At 45.1% G+C, this 16,789-nt stretch overlaps 1 pseudogene across 1 annotated transcript in view; it reads right to left on the reverse strand.

Annotated features, from left to right (window-relative positions):
• LOC307091025 (L-amino-acid oxidase-like) overlaps positions 1-16,789 on the reverse strand; it is an 18,445-nt pseudogene continuing 1,656 nt past the window's right edge. Inside the window, exons 2-8 of the transcript XR_013812836.1 lie at positions 4,949-4,993; positions 3,407-3,636; positions 3,073-3,185; positions 2,740-2,941; positions 2,479-2,547; positions 2,109-2,245; positions 1-1,191 (exon numbers count right to left, since the gene is read on the reverse strand). The product of XR_013812836.1 is annotated as an L-amino-acid oxidase-like (transcript). The remainder of the gene's footprint in view (positions 1,192-2,108; positions 2,246-2,478; positions 2,548-2,739; positions 2,942-3,072; positions 3,186-3,406; positions 3,637-4,948; positions 4,994-16,789) is intronic.

Raw genomic sequence — 16,789 nt, forward strand, 5'->3', positions numbered from 1 at the left:
ACATTGACGGAATTTGTTTAATAATCGTCTGTATGTTTCATTGAAATGTGCAATGTTTACATTGCCAGATGGGCTGTGTCTTATTATGTTAAATAACAGTACGTGGAAAGGTGACGTAATAGGTGCATAGCTAGGATATTGCATGCATGTAGGCTGCAGTCTCAGATTGGTCGATTATCATTACCTTTAGAATTCATAGCAGACACCAATTTAGTTTTAGATTTGTTCTAAAGGCTTACACATGCAAATAAAGAGCTAGTACTGCTAGCATGAAGGTACTATCTTCTCAGGCTTCAATATATGTGATTTATAACAAAATAATGCTGGGGTGTTAGAGTTAGAGATCTCTTCTAGCGGTAGACATGAAGCTGTCTTGAAGCGTGGTGTTGGAGTCAGAGCTCTTCTCTATCAGTGGACATGAAGCTGTCTTGAAGCTGGTCGTTGATGTTCTTGGCAGCTCTGATGGCCGTCTTCATGGCTGTTTCAATCCAGGCGTGACTGAAGCCGGTGTGTTCCCCAGCGAAGTGAACCCTTCCCTGGGCCTGGAAGAGCTCAGAGGCGATTTCAGTATGCTGGTAGGGAGTGAACATGGCGAAGGCTCCCAGGCTGTAGGGGTCAGAGCTCCACTTCTTCACCACCACCCCCGTGCACAGGTCCCAGACCTGCTTCCCATGGATTAGCTCCAGGTCCTTCAGGGCCACCTCCTTCAGCTCCTCATCCCCCAGGCCCTGGAAGAGTAGAGAGTCATCGGACCAGGTGTAGGAGGCCAGCAGCACGCCGATGTCAGGGTTCTTGGGGAATTTGTGGCTGGGGTAGTAGATGAAGCGAGAGGGGCGGTCTGTGATGCTCTTCCCCCCCTTGATGCCATCTTCCTCCCAGAACCTTCTGCTGAAGGTGAGGATGATCTTGGTGGAGCTGTCGTAGTGAATACTGCTCAATGCATGCCTCTTTCCTGGGGTCAGTGGGGGGTCAAATTCTATGAAGCGAGCCGCCTTGGCTGTGGTCGTGACCAGGACTGCGTCAGCAGACAGCTCAGTGGGATCTGAGTCTTTACCCCTCAGGTAAAATACATCGACGCCAGTGTCTGAGTGGGTGATTTGTTTGACCAGAGAGTTTAGCTGGGCAGGGTTAGCCAGGGCTTTATGCAAGGCTTGAGGGAGACGATCTGAGCCATCCACCACCTCAAAATACCTGGAAGGACAATAGATATATATATATATATATATTAGTGTTCGCAATCAATAAACAAAGGCAACTAATTAATTACCCAATTGGCTGTGATTAATCAAAAAACAAATCTGAGTAAAACTCTGGTTTTGCGGCACACGTCTTCACATAAATTCTCTGCCACAGGAAGTAAAGAAATCTGCGTTAATTGTGTTACATTAGACATTTTTACACAGCAAAGCAGGTATGGTCGCTGCTTGGCAGACGTAACAATTTCTCTGTCTTGCCTGTCTAAGACAGGCAAGGGGGTATATTCCGCCTTCATCGAGGAGCCAGCTTTTTTGGTTCATTGGAGTAGGCGGGACTACAAGTAGGCACGGAGACCTCTTTCGAATAATTTTTAATAAAGTCCCTCGCATGCAAGAATGAGTCGACTACATCTGAGTGCAGGCTACAAACACGATTAACTATTGACAAGTGCAAAAACGCCAACGTATTCTTTATTTTGCTGACAACTTTTTCTCATAGATCGCGCCGTCTTTCACCGTCTTCGTTAAATGCAACTGCATCACCTTCTCTCCCATGCTGGTCAGCAGCTCGCGGATTTCAACGTCTCTCCAGTTAGAACTACTCATGTTGCTACGTCATCAACACCTCTACCCTAGTCCCGCCCCTGGCACCGCAATGCCGTCTAATCGCATTTACATGAAAATGGAACCCCCGATATGTGTAGGGTTCGAGATGGGACATTGGGGTGCGAAATCAAGACGATATATTACCTCGGTCAGTGTAAACACGCGGCACACGGAATGCTAACTTTTTAGAGATGATTGAGTGAGTGCAGATTGTTTAGTGTTGAATAAGTAAATGCAGACAGTTTATTGGTGATTGAGTGAATGTATAGGGTTTGGGGGTGAATGAGTGAGGACAGTTTGACTGACTCAGTTTGGTCGCTGATATCTGATTGATCGTAGAGCATCTCGGTCAGGGCGGTGTACATCAGGCTGTTCTCATTCAGCAGGTCTCCTATCATCCTCATCTCCTCAGGACTCAGGTTAGCCACTTGTACCAAATAACCCTGAAAAACACGTAAGCACACACACACACACACACACACACACACACACACACACACACACACACACACACACATGCTTTTTAAATGACTTAAACTGAATGATTTATTCATTTTCTGCCTAATAACGGGCCATTATGGGAGACAAGTACAACACCCACTCTGAACGGACAGGAATAAGCTGTGAATGCAAAAACATATATATATATATTAATATATTCATAATATATATTTACCTTGACAGAATACTGGTCAAATTTCTTAAGGGCAGCCGCACATCCTTTATCTTTCACTGCGTCTTTCACCTAAACCCCCCCCCCCCCCCCCCCCCCCCCCCCCCCCCACACACACACACACACACACACACACACACACACACACACACAGTAACACACCAAAAACACACACATATTTTGTTACCACATCATTCTGTTTTTAATTGTATCTGTATGGTTTTGGCAGCCATTTTTCGGAGCAGGCGGTCCATGGCTACAGACCGTCTCCAAGGCCTGATCCAGCAGCTGATCAGCCGACAGGGCCTTCCCCTTACGGGTGATGTTGTATTTGAGGAGGGCGGGGTTTTTCCACGCTGCGTCGGACTTCACACGCTGCCCGTTGACCAGGTAGAAGGTGTTGGGGTCATACATCACAAACTGACTCAATGCCACGCCAAGCACATGGGCGTAGTACAGCACAATCCTAGAGAGAGTGAGAGAGAGAGACAGCATGAGAGAGAGAGAGAGAGAGAGAGAGAGAGAGAGAGAGAGAGAGAGAGAGAGAGAGAGAGAGAGAGAGAGAGAGAGAGAGGCAAGTAGGACCGGCTGACTTACTGGTGGGAGCTTGGAATCCTCATGGCTCCCAGTTCAGCATACCAGCCCCCTGTCTGATGTCTGTAGGTCTCCACCCTCCCACCCACCCTCCCATTAACTTCCAGCACCGTCACCTGCATACACACACACGCACACAAACACACACACCGAACAGCTACGGCTCATTGTGCTTCTAGCTAGCAATATCTCCTTGTGCCTCTGGCTAACTGTCTCATGATAATTCTAGCTAGCGACGTGTCATTCACAAAAACAAATTTGTGAATGAAACGTCAAGCCAGTATGAAGTGATAAAGGTTGCAGTGGCACAAGAGAAGAAAACCCTGAGACCGGTTACCTGGTGTCCCGCGTCCTGCAGCAGTTTGGCAGCGGTCAGGCCGGCCATACCGGCGCCCACGACCACCACGTGCCGAGGGGTCTGGGCAGGGGGGAGGCCAAAAATACTGATGTCCAGAAGCTCCTGGTAGTCCTTGTCCTCCAGACAGCCACTGAGCTGATCCTTGAAACTGCGGAGGTCCTCCGTAGCTCCCCGTGGCCAGGACACACAGGCCAGCAACACCACAACTACTGCACATTTAAACGCCTTGAGGTGTAAGTGTTAGATGTACAAATCATTCATGAAGGATCTGTTTAAACACACGCAAACTAAACACGTTACGCATATTACAGTCCATGGCAATGTACATTAACGGGGGGACACATGCAATTTAGACCACAAGTCGATAACGATAATGTATTGAACAGGGGAGAGCCGGGTCGATTGAAACACGAGACGATTGAAACACAGCAATTTCCTCAAAAACCACGCAAGTCTTTCACGTCAAATTTCGTCACTACGCACGCAAGACTGACCAAACATGTCCTAAAGTGTGCAATGTTAGAGTTATGAAGTTGGTTTAAGTGCCAGTAGTCGCTGTCGGGACGATTGAAACACAAGTCCCGCACGTCACCATTTTGTTTGAAATAAATAACAGGATGTTCAACTGTGTATCCCTAAACATGTCTTAGGACAGGGCAATAAGTAATTAAATGAAAATGTAGTCGTCCAACTGGTATGAAAGAAGAAAGGTGAGTTTTATGTGTTTCAAACGTCTCGACTAGGCGGGGCATTTGAAACAAATGTCAACTTACGTTCAAAGTTAAAAAACAGCGCGATCATCCAACATATGTATTAAATTACACTTGGAACTAAGAGAATACACATGTGCGTTGTTGATCACATGATGAAATTATTTGTATACGTAACGTCATCTTTGAATCTTTCTTGTTTCAATCGACCTGGCTCTCCCTTACTGGTAAGAAACGATGTGTGCTAATGTATTGCCGCATATCACTAAATAGACCCACAGTTATGGCCACAGGACCGCATATCATGTGTGTGTTAAGTTTTCTTTGCCGCAATTTACATGGCGACTCAGTATTTCGGAATTTGTAGAAGAAAACGCTATTCCTTGTGTGAATTAAGGCATATTATTTGGCCATAAACTGAGCCATTTGAAGTTTGAAATTCATGTGGTCATTCATCTGTCTCATCGGAGACTGTAAACGCGCTGTCAAAATATCAACTCTTCCGGTTCAAATACGCTCATGGCTCTTAAAGGGGATGGGAGATGGTAGCCAACTCTCATTGGTTTATTGCACGTTACGCCCAAACCACACCTACGGGTAATTAGGCTACTTAAGGGCAACCCTTTTTAGAATTGCGTCGGGCACAAGAGTCATTTATCCGCCGGTATAATAGCAACAGCGGCAGAGCCCTGCCCACAAAGCTACTTCCGTTTTGCGCTTCTCACTTGCGTTTCAGACGGTTAAAATAGTCTCCTTAAGGTCATATTTGTCGTTTCTTGAGTTCCAAAATATTCTTCCAGAGTGCACTCACCTGGTTTCCAGAGGGCCATGGGTGCCGTCGTCTCTGAGATGGATTCTGTGGGGACAAGAGTTTTTGAATCACTTTAAGTCCGAACCTCACATTTTAGCACTAAAACAACCCAATATCTTAATGCTTATTGATTATTAATATCAGTAACCAGCCGAGTGGAGGTAGAGCAGTGTCAAGTCAGGTCATCGGCTCCTACCTTCAATGTAAAGTTTTAACTTTGATTGTTTAACAATGAAGCAAAGCTAGCAGTTCCTAGCAGGAAATGTTCATCATGTGATTAAAAGGAAGGGAAATGCTTAGAAGAATAGAGGTGTGCCAATTCATCATAACTGCCTTACATTGTCCCACATTTTGCAATTATTTCGAAAGGATCAGACAGGCAGTGTCTTTTCAACAATTTCAATGTTCATATAGACAAGGTGGTATAAGGTGCCAAGTACAACCACAGTCTTCTACTGGCTGCACTGAGATCTGCCAGTTCAACCAGTCTTCTACTGGTTATACCGGGACCTGCCAGTAGATGGACCTCATCTGCGTTCATTAAGCATCATGACTAAAGTCAAGGTATTTTTAGTAAATTACTAAATCTCAATAGTAATTTTGACGTGTGACCCGGTGAGACAGTTCACAGTCTGCAGAATTTCTCTTCCCATTTCATTCAGGTGATTAAGGCCGGCTGTCTCCAAGAGTTGGCAAATAAAAATAATTACGAGAGTCATCAGAAACCACACACATCGAAAGTTGAGGCTTCCTCATTCTTGAAAAGCAATTGAGTGAGTGTTTCATCCAAATGAAACACTCAAAGTGTAGCCTAGTTGAGTCTCTTCGAATGCCCAGTCTACAGCTTATACTACTTCAGCTACTGCTACTAATACTTCAGCTGCTACTAATACTTCAGCTGCTACTAATCAAGTTGATATTCTGACAGCGCGTTTGCAGTCTCCGATGAGACCGATGCATGACCACATGAAGTTTATGGCCAAATAACATGCCCTAATTCACACATGGAATAGTATTTCTTCCACAACTTCAGAAATACTGAGTCCTCAAATAAATTTCAGCAAAGAAAACTTAACACACATATGATATGCGGTAACCGTGGTTCTATTTAATGATATACGCCAGGGGTGTCAAATTCAAACTTACTGAAGGCCATGTGGAGGGCTGTGAATAAAATCAGGGGCCAGACAGTTTTTCCATGTGTGTGGGTAATTCTTATCAGCATAACTGATTAATAAAGCAAAATAGTATTTATCAAGTGCTGAACAATGTTTTTGTAGTGATAACTGCACAATTAAACAAACCAGATTTGCATCACAGTACTTTTGTCTTTAACAAAACAACAAAAAAGATCTTCTTTACCAGCAAAACTGATTAAAAAAGCAAAATAGTATTTATCAAATGCTGAACTATTTTTTGCATAAAATAACTTCTCAATTAAAGAAAACACATTTGCATCACAGTACTTTTGTCTTTAGCAAAACAAAAAATATCTTTGTTACTGGGTCTTCGGACCACCGTTACATTGCAATTCAATGAGTTCCAACTGCAAGTGCTCAGGTGCAATGTCAACATCAATTGCACATGGATTTGCGAACAGATCAAGGTTGAATTTCTGTGATTCAAAATCAGCAAATCTCCTGCTGAATTCCGCTTTGAGTGTGTTCAGTTTGTCAGCATACACTTTGGTCGGGAATGGGATGGTGACTGTGTCACTGACTGACTGGAAAGTGAGCCAAGTTGCTTTGGCGCATCTGGCCCTCCCATAGACGCAGTTTCATTTGAAACGCCTTTACTGAGTCTCGCATTTCAGTGATCAGCTGCTTTCGACCCTGGAGTTTTACATTCAGGGCATTGAGGTGCTCCGTTACGCCACACATAAACGTCAAGTCGCTCAGCCACTTTCCATCCTCAAGCGCGGGGATGACCTTTTGTTTGCTTTCCATGAAACGAGCGATCTCAACGCGGTTATCATAAAATCTTCGCAACACTTTCCCCCGACTTAACCAGCGCACCTCCGTGTGGTATGGCACATCCTCGTACAGAGTTTTCCTCCTCTAAAAGTGCCCTGAAATGCCGGTGATTCAAGCCCCGTGAACGAATAAAGTTCACCGTTTTGGTTACAACTGTCATTACATGTCCCATGCCCAACACCTTTCCACAGAGGGCTTCCTGGTGGATGATGCAGTGGTAGGCTGTCAAGTTTCCTCCCGTGTGCCCCATCTTCTCTCGAACCAAACCAACCAAAACCACGAACCTCCCCGCACATCGCAGGTGCACCATCCGTTGTCAGCCCAACATGTTTATTCCACTGCAATTCTGATTGGTTGACGCACCTTTCCACTTGTGTGAAAATTTCCTGTCCAGTAGTTGTCCCGTAAATCGATTTTAAATCCAAAAGTTCCTCAGTGACGGAAAACTGAGCATCCAACCCCCGGATGAATATGGAAAGCTGGGCAGTGTCCGTCCTGTCTGTACTCTCATCTGCAGCCAACGAATACGAAACAAATTGCTTGGCTTTAGTTTTTAGCTGGATCCGTAGGTCGGAGGCCAGCTCATCCACCCGACTAGCCACGGTATTTCAGGAGAGGCTGATATCTGCAAATGCCTGCTTCTTGTCGGGGCATACAACATTGCATACCTTTTCAATGCAATTTTTAATAAACTCAACCTCTGTGAACGGCTTGCATGCTCTTGCTATTTCCTCCGCTATTATAAAGCTTGCCTTCACAGCTCCCTCAGACTGACTGTTTAATTCTTTGACTTTTTGCAGCCGCTGTTCCATGTCCATGTTTCCATAATGCTCATGCTTCATTTCGAAATGCCTCCGAAGTTTATAATCTTTGAAAACTGCCAATGACTCTTGACATACGAGACACATTGGCTTTTTTTTGAATTCACAAAATAAATATTCTGTTTCCCATCTTTCTTGAAATTGTCGATATTCATTGTCCACTTTTCTTTTTAGGGCCATTGTTTATGCTAGCTAGCTACCTTTGGAAAGGCAGATAGCATTTACGTTGTTTGTATTGTCTCTGCGTGAGAGTGTGAGATTGGAGCGCGGGAGTGGAGCATGGCAGCGGAGCGCTGCAGCGCCTCCTGTGTTTCAATGTTGTATTGTCATGGACGTAAATGTAAACACCAGCGCACGGGCCACATTAGATTGATTGTCAGAATTTATTGGCGGGCCTGATTAAAAGTCGCTGAGGGCCATGTCTGGCCCGCGGGCCTTGATATTGACATATGTGATATACGCAATACATGAACAAACATCGTTTCTTACCAGTATTGTATGCATTATCGTTATCGACTTGTGTTCCTAAAATGCATGTGTCCCCCCGTTAATATACATTGCCATGGACTGTATTATGCGTTACGTGTTTAGTTTGTGTGTGTTTAAACAGATGGATGCACACACGCGCGCCCGCATTCATTAATTGTTTTACACATAGGCCTACACATACGCGCGACCACATTCATTCATTCTTTTTAACACTCACTCGTGGCAAAACAATTTTTTCTCACGATCAAATACTCATCCGTCCTAAAAGTTATGGGCTTGTACACGATGTCTGTGTTAAGAAAATATGTATTTGCTGTACGGTGTTTGCAGATGCACTGATTTAAAAGTACAACTTATTACCGCTGTATCAGCTGTTCTTTCCAAAATAATTTACAAAGAATGTGTGGCTAGCTAGATGAGACAAGCGAAGTGTATGCGTAAGGTGCACAAGCAACATTATGCATGCGCCCTTAAATTAACTTTAAACCAGGTATTTCCTGGTTTTTGGCGGAATTATTTTCTGAAACTGCCAAATAGCACCAGGGAACGTTTGCCCCAGGACACGCCTCCTCCTTTCGCCGAACCTCCCCTGGGGCGCAAGATCATTCCCTAATTTACCGACGCGTGGCGGTGGAGGGAAAGTAACGCTCTGCTCCAGTTGCAAACTAACAACGACACATAAGTCAGTGTAGAAAGTCAATTGTGCTGGATGCAAGATAGGGCCCTTACTGTGCGTTCACACCAAAAGCTGTAATGCGTTTTGAGCGATAAACGCCCATTCACTTTCTATTAGACATGAGCGATAAAGCGATAGGAGCGATAAAACATGTGAGCGATAGCTTTAAAGCTGTAAAGCTGTAATTGAGAGTTGAAAACAGCTCAACTCTATGCAAATGAGCTAGTAGCGTTTCGGCTGTAAATGACCACCAGCCAATTGGAAGGTAGATGTCTCTCGCCGGCGTGGGTCCCAGTAAACATATGCGATAACTTTTGATCCTAGTTCCTACCACACATTTTGTTCCTTCATCATGGTGCGTGAGATTTTGAGTTGCGTGTCCCGAGCTCAAATGTCCCGGTTTCAACCAACCACTATCCCCTTTGTCCGCGATTGCATAGCTAACGTGGTCTTATTATAGCCCGATCATTAACTAAAAAACACATAAAAAGAATAAAGCATCCAGTATATGATTTCAACAATGTATGAGGGCATACGCAATCGGCATTACGAACAGGGATGGTCGCACAGTTGAATGCTGATGGGAACCAGCGGACGAGCGGTGGGTGGAGATGTGCCCGCATTTCAGAAGCAGGGAGATACTGCACAAAAATCTATTTCTGATTTGTCAGTTTGCCGTCTGTCTGCCTCGCACAAATGCTCCCCTTGAGCAGACCTTTTCCATAATACACAATACTACACACACACACACACACACACACACACACACACACACACACACACACACACACACGATAGTGATCAACTAAGCTATAATCAAGCATACAAGCAATCGCTCCATTAATTAGTTATTCAGCGTTTCATGTATTTATGCCTGTTAGTGCCATTTTGCCATATTGTAATTTAGACTTAGATATTATTAGGATTTAGATATTATATGTTTAGATTAATATTTAGTGATTGTTTATTATATTGATTAACTAATTGTTTTGCATAGTTTTGCTTTTTAGTTTAGTAACTGTTTAGTGTACTTGTTTTCATTGCTTATACTTATTAGAGATGCATAGGACATTGGTTGCTATAGAGGGCGCTGTTATGCCGTAGCATTGAGGGAGAGTAAAACTGTTTTGTATCTTTTTATGGCATTCAGTAAAGACAGAGCGAACGCACAGTTTTTTCTACCGTCGTTTTAACAGTAAACACGCGTAGACCTCGTTCATTCTGTCAAAGAGTGGTTAATCGACTGAATATGTTTAGAGCAATTTACAAATGCACAAGAAGGGAGTTTTAGCCACTACAATAAGTAGAAAAAACAGTTCGCCGAGGGCGAGAGAACATCGTTGGAAGCCGAGGGAAGATGTGCCGCGCTGGACGAGACCGGATTAAGCTAGCCAGCCAGCTAATGAAGTAGCTAGCTGTGGGGACCACGCAGTACATCAAGTACAATTACTGGATAAGCTATAGCTGCATATTTGATGTCCATGACGAAATAATTCTATTAATTAATTCTAATAATTCTGTCATTGTAATCAACATAGCCAAGATGTGTGTATAGCCAGTAGTCACAAAGGACATTTTTGAGAAAACTGCTATTGCTAGTTATAGTCATATTAGCCCATAAGAAGCTCGAGTTTGACTCTGTAAATAAAGACAGCCCTGGAATCTTTCTTTTGAAGACATCTACATGTTTTGAGATTAAAGGACTGTTGATCTGGATTTCAGAAGTTTGCAAGAGTTTGCTATAACAAGAGACTTAGCTAAAATAACAGCCAATTGAAATGTCGGATTTGGATGAAACCAAAATGGAAGGCAATGTCGAGCTAGACATTAAAAGAAAGATCAAGTTGACCACAAAGGCCCTAGAAAAGAAACTTGATGACAAAATGAAACTCAGGAAACGTGTATTAGCACGCCTTGTATCCAAAAAAGAGGAAATAGAAAACCTCATGAAAAATGATTCCAATGCACTTCTAGTAGAAAAGGAACATCTTATTGATTACTCAAAATTCCTGAATGATTTTACTGAAGTGAACTATGGAGTTAGTATGCTGTTATCAGACGATGAAAGGGAAGCTGACCAGCAGTATTGGAGTGAGCCAAATCTTACATTGTTTGAGAACTTTTTGACCAAACTGGAGCAGTGGATAATAGAAGCAAGACGACACGCTATGGTCGCTAACGAACAGGCTGCTACTGAACAGGTGACTCCAAAGGATGGCACGAAGACACAGCAAGGTGAGTCCGCCACCGAAGATGTGGATCCAGACGACAGTGCATCCGCAGTACTAGAAGAATGTAGGTCATTCACAGCACAAAGTGTACGCAGCAGACACTCAAATGTATCCAAAGCGTCATCTCATGCATCGTCTCTGCGTAGAAAAGAGGAAGTTAACCGTGCAGCCCTACTCAAGTCAAACACTAGATTTGCCAAAGGAGGCGGACCGAGAAGAACTACTGGCTGTGCCACAAGTGTTAGGCCAGATGAAGGGGTTGCCTCAGAACTTGGAAAGAACAAGCAGACAAGCAACGCGTTTCAAGAGCCATGCCTGTACTGCAACAAAAGACACAACCTGAGCACATGTTACAAAATAAGAAGTCTGCCAAACAAAGAGAGAATCGAGTTCCTTAAAGGAAAAGGACTTTGTTTCGGGTGTCTGACCCAAGGGCAACTGGTAAAAGACTGTAAAAAGAGAGCCACATGTGAAATCTGCAGCAAGAACCACCCAAGCCTGCTTCACAGCAAAAGGGACGAGAACACCGACCAAGAGAACGCCAGGCCTGAGAAAGGTCAAGGCTCCACCAGCGGACACTCAACTCCACAAGAAGATGCGTCAGCCAAGAGTGAAGTCACGGCAGTCACCGGGGCCGGAGGCAATGACTGTATCCTGTCTATCGTGCCCGTGCGCATCAAATCCAAGAGGAGCAACACGACAATAGAGACGTACGCGTTCATGGACTCAGGAAGTTCCGCTACGTTTTGCTCTGAAAGGTTGATGAGACGGCTTGGTGTCCATGGTAAGAAGACTCAAGTGCTACTCCGTACTATGGGCCAAGAGAAGCCCGTGTCCTGCTACGTGCTCTCAGATCTAGAAGTGTGCAGTCTGACAGAGAACAAGTACATAAGCCTGCCAGACGTCTACACCCACACAGACATACCTGTAACAAAAGACAATGTTCCTGTTGAGAAGGACTTGGAAAGATGGCCATATCTACGGAAAGAAGTACGGCTACCACAGATCGACGCAGATGTTGAGATACTGATCGGAGTGCACGCTCACTCTGCAATGGAGCAGTGGAAGATAATCCACAGCCAAGACGACGGGCCTTATGCGGTAAAGACGACCCTCGGTATGGTAGTAAATGGCCCTCTCAAGAAAGGTGACGATCACCACAAGTCAAGCCTCAGTCAAAGGGCTTCAGTCAACAGACTCTCAGTCAGCGGCATGGACAGCATGCTGCTGCAGCAATACAATTACAACTTTCCGGAGCAAGCCTGCGAAGAGAAGTCAGAAATGTCACGAGAGGACTTCAGTTCATGAAGTCTGTGACTGAGACAACCAAGAAAGTCAACGGGCACTACAGCATTGGGATGCCTCTCAGGAACAAAAATGTGGTGATGCCAAACATCAAATGTGTTGCCGAGCAACGGGCGTCAAACCTGAAAAGGAAACTCGCCAAGAACTCTAGTTTCAAAGATGACTACAAGACCTTCATGTCAGACCTGCTGAACAAAGGCTACGCAGTGGAAGTTCCTGAAGACGAGCGCAACTGCAACGACGGCAGAGTATGGTACATTCCCCATCACGGCGTGACCCATCCACAAAAGGGAAAGCTGCGGGTTGTTTTCGATTGTGCTGCTTCATTTCAAGGGAAGTCACTGAACGAGGAACTGTTACAGGGTCCGGACCTCACTAATGGTCTGGTAGGAGTCCTGACGAGGTTTCGACACAAACACATCGCACTCATCTCCGACATTGAAGCGATGTACCATCAAGCAAGAGTCCCTGATGAGGACACCGATCTTCTACGATTCCTCTGGTGGCCACAGGGAGATCTGAGTCAGCCTCTGCGCGAGTACAAGATGGTGGTCCACTTGTTTGGGGCCAAGTCGAGCCCAAGCTGCGCCAACTACGCTTTAAGACGGACTGCAGAGGATGGAAAAGGCAGGTCATCACCTGAAGCAGTAACTACAGTCCTAGAGCACTTCTACGTCGATGACTGCCTGGTCTCAACGTCCGACAAGAAGAAAGCTATTACCTTAACCAAGGACCTCATTGCACTGTGTGAGAGTGGAGGATTCCGCTTGACCAAGTGGTCAAGTAACAGCCGCAAAGTGCTGTCATCACTTCCTGAACAAGAGAGAGCAAAGGAGATCAAAAATCTAGACCTGGACAGGGATGAACTACCCATGGAAAGGGCCCTTGGAGTGGACTGGTGCATAGAATCAGATTATTTCAAGTTCCGTATTCACGTGAATAGCATGCCCATCACCAGACGAGGTATCCTCTCTGTCGTAAGCTCAGTATACGACCCCCTTGGATTCCTGTCTCCGTTCATTCTTCTCGCAAAGACCATCGTCCAGAGTCTCTGTCGAATGAAACTTACCTGGGAAGAAGAGATTCCAGAAGATGTGGCAAACAGATGGTTCGCCTGGCTGTCTGATCTGAGCCAGTTCGCTAGCTTTTCTGTCAGGAGGTGCATCAAGCCAGAGGGATTTGGTCGAGTAACGTCAGCACAACTGCATCATTTCTCAGACGCTGGCGAGAAGGGCTACGGCGTCGTCACTTACCTCCGCATCGAGAACAGCCACGGTCGAGTTCATTGCTCGTTTCTTCTAGGAAAAGCCAGAGTGACGCCGCTTAAACCAGTCACAGTCCCACGCCTCGAGCTCACCGCGGCTACCATTGCGGTGAAAATGGATTAGATCATGAAGCGAGAGCTTCGGATGGACCTCAAAGAGTCTGTGCTATGGACAAATAGCACCATCATCCTTCGATACATCGACAGCGACGGCGCTCGTTTTAAAACATTTGTTGCGAACAGAGTGTCGACAATCAGAGAGAACACAAGGCCAGCACAATGGAAGTATGTCAACACGACTTCCAACCCAGCTGATCACGCATCAAGAGGATTGACTGCAGAGCAATTCATAAAGTGTCAGAACTGGATTGAAGGTCCTGACTTCCTAGCCAAGTGTGAGTCTCACTGGCCTGTCCTATCAGAGTTCTCAAGAGAGATAAGTGAAGACGATGCTGATGTGAAGCGTACGACCAGTGTGAACATCATCAAGACTGTCGACTCAAGCACAGACCCTCTCTTCAAGCTGACTCATCACTACTCCGACTGGCACAGTCTGAAGAAGGCGGTCGCCTGGATGTTGAGGCTGAAGGAGCTGCTTCAAAGTCTGTGCGTAACAAGGAAGACGTTCGAGTCGCAAGCCCAGTCTTCAGAAAGTCAAGTTGTGAAAATCAAGACAGTTGAGAACCACATGCAGAAATGGAGATCCATCCTGAAAGGAACCCGTTTGACTGTCAAGAACATCAGAAGAGCAGAAACTGTGATCATTCAGTTCAGCCAAAGTCACACCTTCCGTGAGGAGCTTCGCGCTCTGCAGAAAGGTGAAAAGATCAAGAGAAGTAGTTCTATCATGAAACTGGATTCCTTCCTCCAAGATGGGGTTCTCCGGGTTGGTGGAAGATTGCACCGGGCAGCCTTGCCAGAACACACAAAGCATCCAGCTATCCTGGCCAAGGATCACCACATCACTACCCTGATCATCAGGAACGCTCATGAGGAAATCGGACATGGAGGGAGAAACCATACCCTTGCTCAGCTGAGACAAAGGGTCTGGATATGCAAAGGAAATGCAGCGGTGAGAAGTGTGCTTTCAAAGTGTGTGAAATGCCGGAAGTGTCAAGCTGCTGTGAGTGAACAGAATATGGCGAATCTACCACCTGATCGTCTACTTCCTGACCAACCACCGTTCACTAACGTCGGTGTAGACTATTTCGGCCCCTTTGAAGCAAAGCGAGGACGCGTGCAAGTCAAGCGTTATGGAGTCTTGTTTACTTGCCTTACAGTCAGAGTAGTCCACATAGAAATCTCGCACTCTCTTGACACCGACTCGTGTATAAACACAGTGAGACGTTTCATAGCCAGAAGAGGACAAGTGGAGGTTATGAGATCCGATAATGGAACGAACCTGGTAGCTACAGAACATGAGATCCGCCGGGTGATGAAAGAACGGAACCAGTCCCAGATCTCTGAGGCTCTACTGCAAAGAGGAGTCACTTGGATCTTCAACCCGCCTGCCGGGTCGCATCACGGTGGTATCTGGGAGCGACAGATAAGAACAGTCCGGAAGATACTTACCAACCTTCTGAAGCTCCAGTCACTGGATGATGAATGTCTGCAAACTGTGATGTGTGAAGTAGAAGCAGTGATCAACAGCAGACCCCTTACCAAGTCATCTGATGATGTGGACGACCTCTAGCCACTGACGCCGAATCATCTTCTCCTGCTAAAGGGAAAACCAGCACTCCCTCCAGGTGTGTTTCAGAAGGAGGATCTATATTCAAAACGAAGATGGAGGCAGGTGCAGTATATCTCTGACATCTTCTGGAAGCGCTGGTCCAGAGAATACTTGCCCCTACTGCAAGAAAGGCAGAAGTGGCTGGAGAAGAGGAGAAATGTGAAAGAGGGAGACATCGTACTAATCGTGGACGAGAGGGCTCCAAGAGGGTCCTGGTTAATGGGAAAAGTGGAGAAGACAATCCCCGATGCCAAAGGGTTTGTCCGTCGGGTCCTTATCAAAACAAAGACCAGCACCTTAGAGAGACCCATAGATAAGTTGTGTCTCCTGCTCGAGATGGAAGAATCTCATGGACAATAAAGGACATTATTTTTTAGAACTTTATTATTTTCCATAGTTGCCCATCTTGTGGGCCTCACCTAGATTGGTCAAGGTTGTTTATGTTGTTTTAGACCTATGAAAGAGGACAGAAGGAATTAGAATATGCAAAATTAGTCTTTAGTTTTAGATAGGTAATTGTCATCCCCATGATGAGCAATTAGGGGCCGGAAATGTTAGTGCCATTTTGCCATATTGTAATTTAGACTTAGATATTATTAGGAATTAGATATTATATATTTAGATTAATATTTTGTGATTGTTTATTATATTGATTAACTAATTGTTTTGCATAGTTTTGCTTTTTAGTTTAATAACTGTTTAGTGTACTTGTTTTCATTGCTTATACTTATTAGAGATGCATAGGACATTGGTTGCTATAGAGGGCGCAGTTATGCCGTAGCATTGAGGGAGAGTTAAACTGTTTTGTATCTTTTTATGGCATTCAGTGAAGACTGAGCGAACGCACTGTTTTTTCTACCGTCGTTTCAACAGTAAACACGCATAGATCTCGTTCTTTCTGTCAAAGAGTGGTTAATCGACTGAATATGTTTAGAGCAATTTACAAATGCACAAGAAGGGAGTTTTAGCCACTATAATGCCAATTATTCTTTTTCTATTGACCAAACTTATGACTCTCGTGTTTTTGTTGCTCGGCATCAGCAGCAGCACTTGCCTCAACTACGAGCGTGTGGTAGGCAAAAAGCGCGGCTCCTTTTAAATGGAAAAGCAAAATCGCAAGAGCGATATGAGCTGTATCTTTTACAGCTTTTGGTGTGAACGCAGTTAGGCTCTTACCGTAATGTCTACAGCAGGGGTCACCAAACTTTTTGAACCTGAGAGCTACTTTAGTTCTCTCTGACGTATAGGCTCCCACGCGCTCTCTCTGTTCCCGTTGCTCCAGCGCAACACACACACACACACACCCACACTCACACACGCACACACACACGCACATGCACACACGCACGC

Source organism: Pollachius pollachius, assembly GCF_949987615.1.
Source record: "Pollachius pollachius genome assembly, chromosome: 20".
NCBI lineage: Eukaryota > Metazoa > Chordata > Actinopteri > Gadiformes > Gadidae > Pollachius > Pollachius pollachius.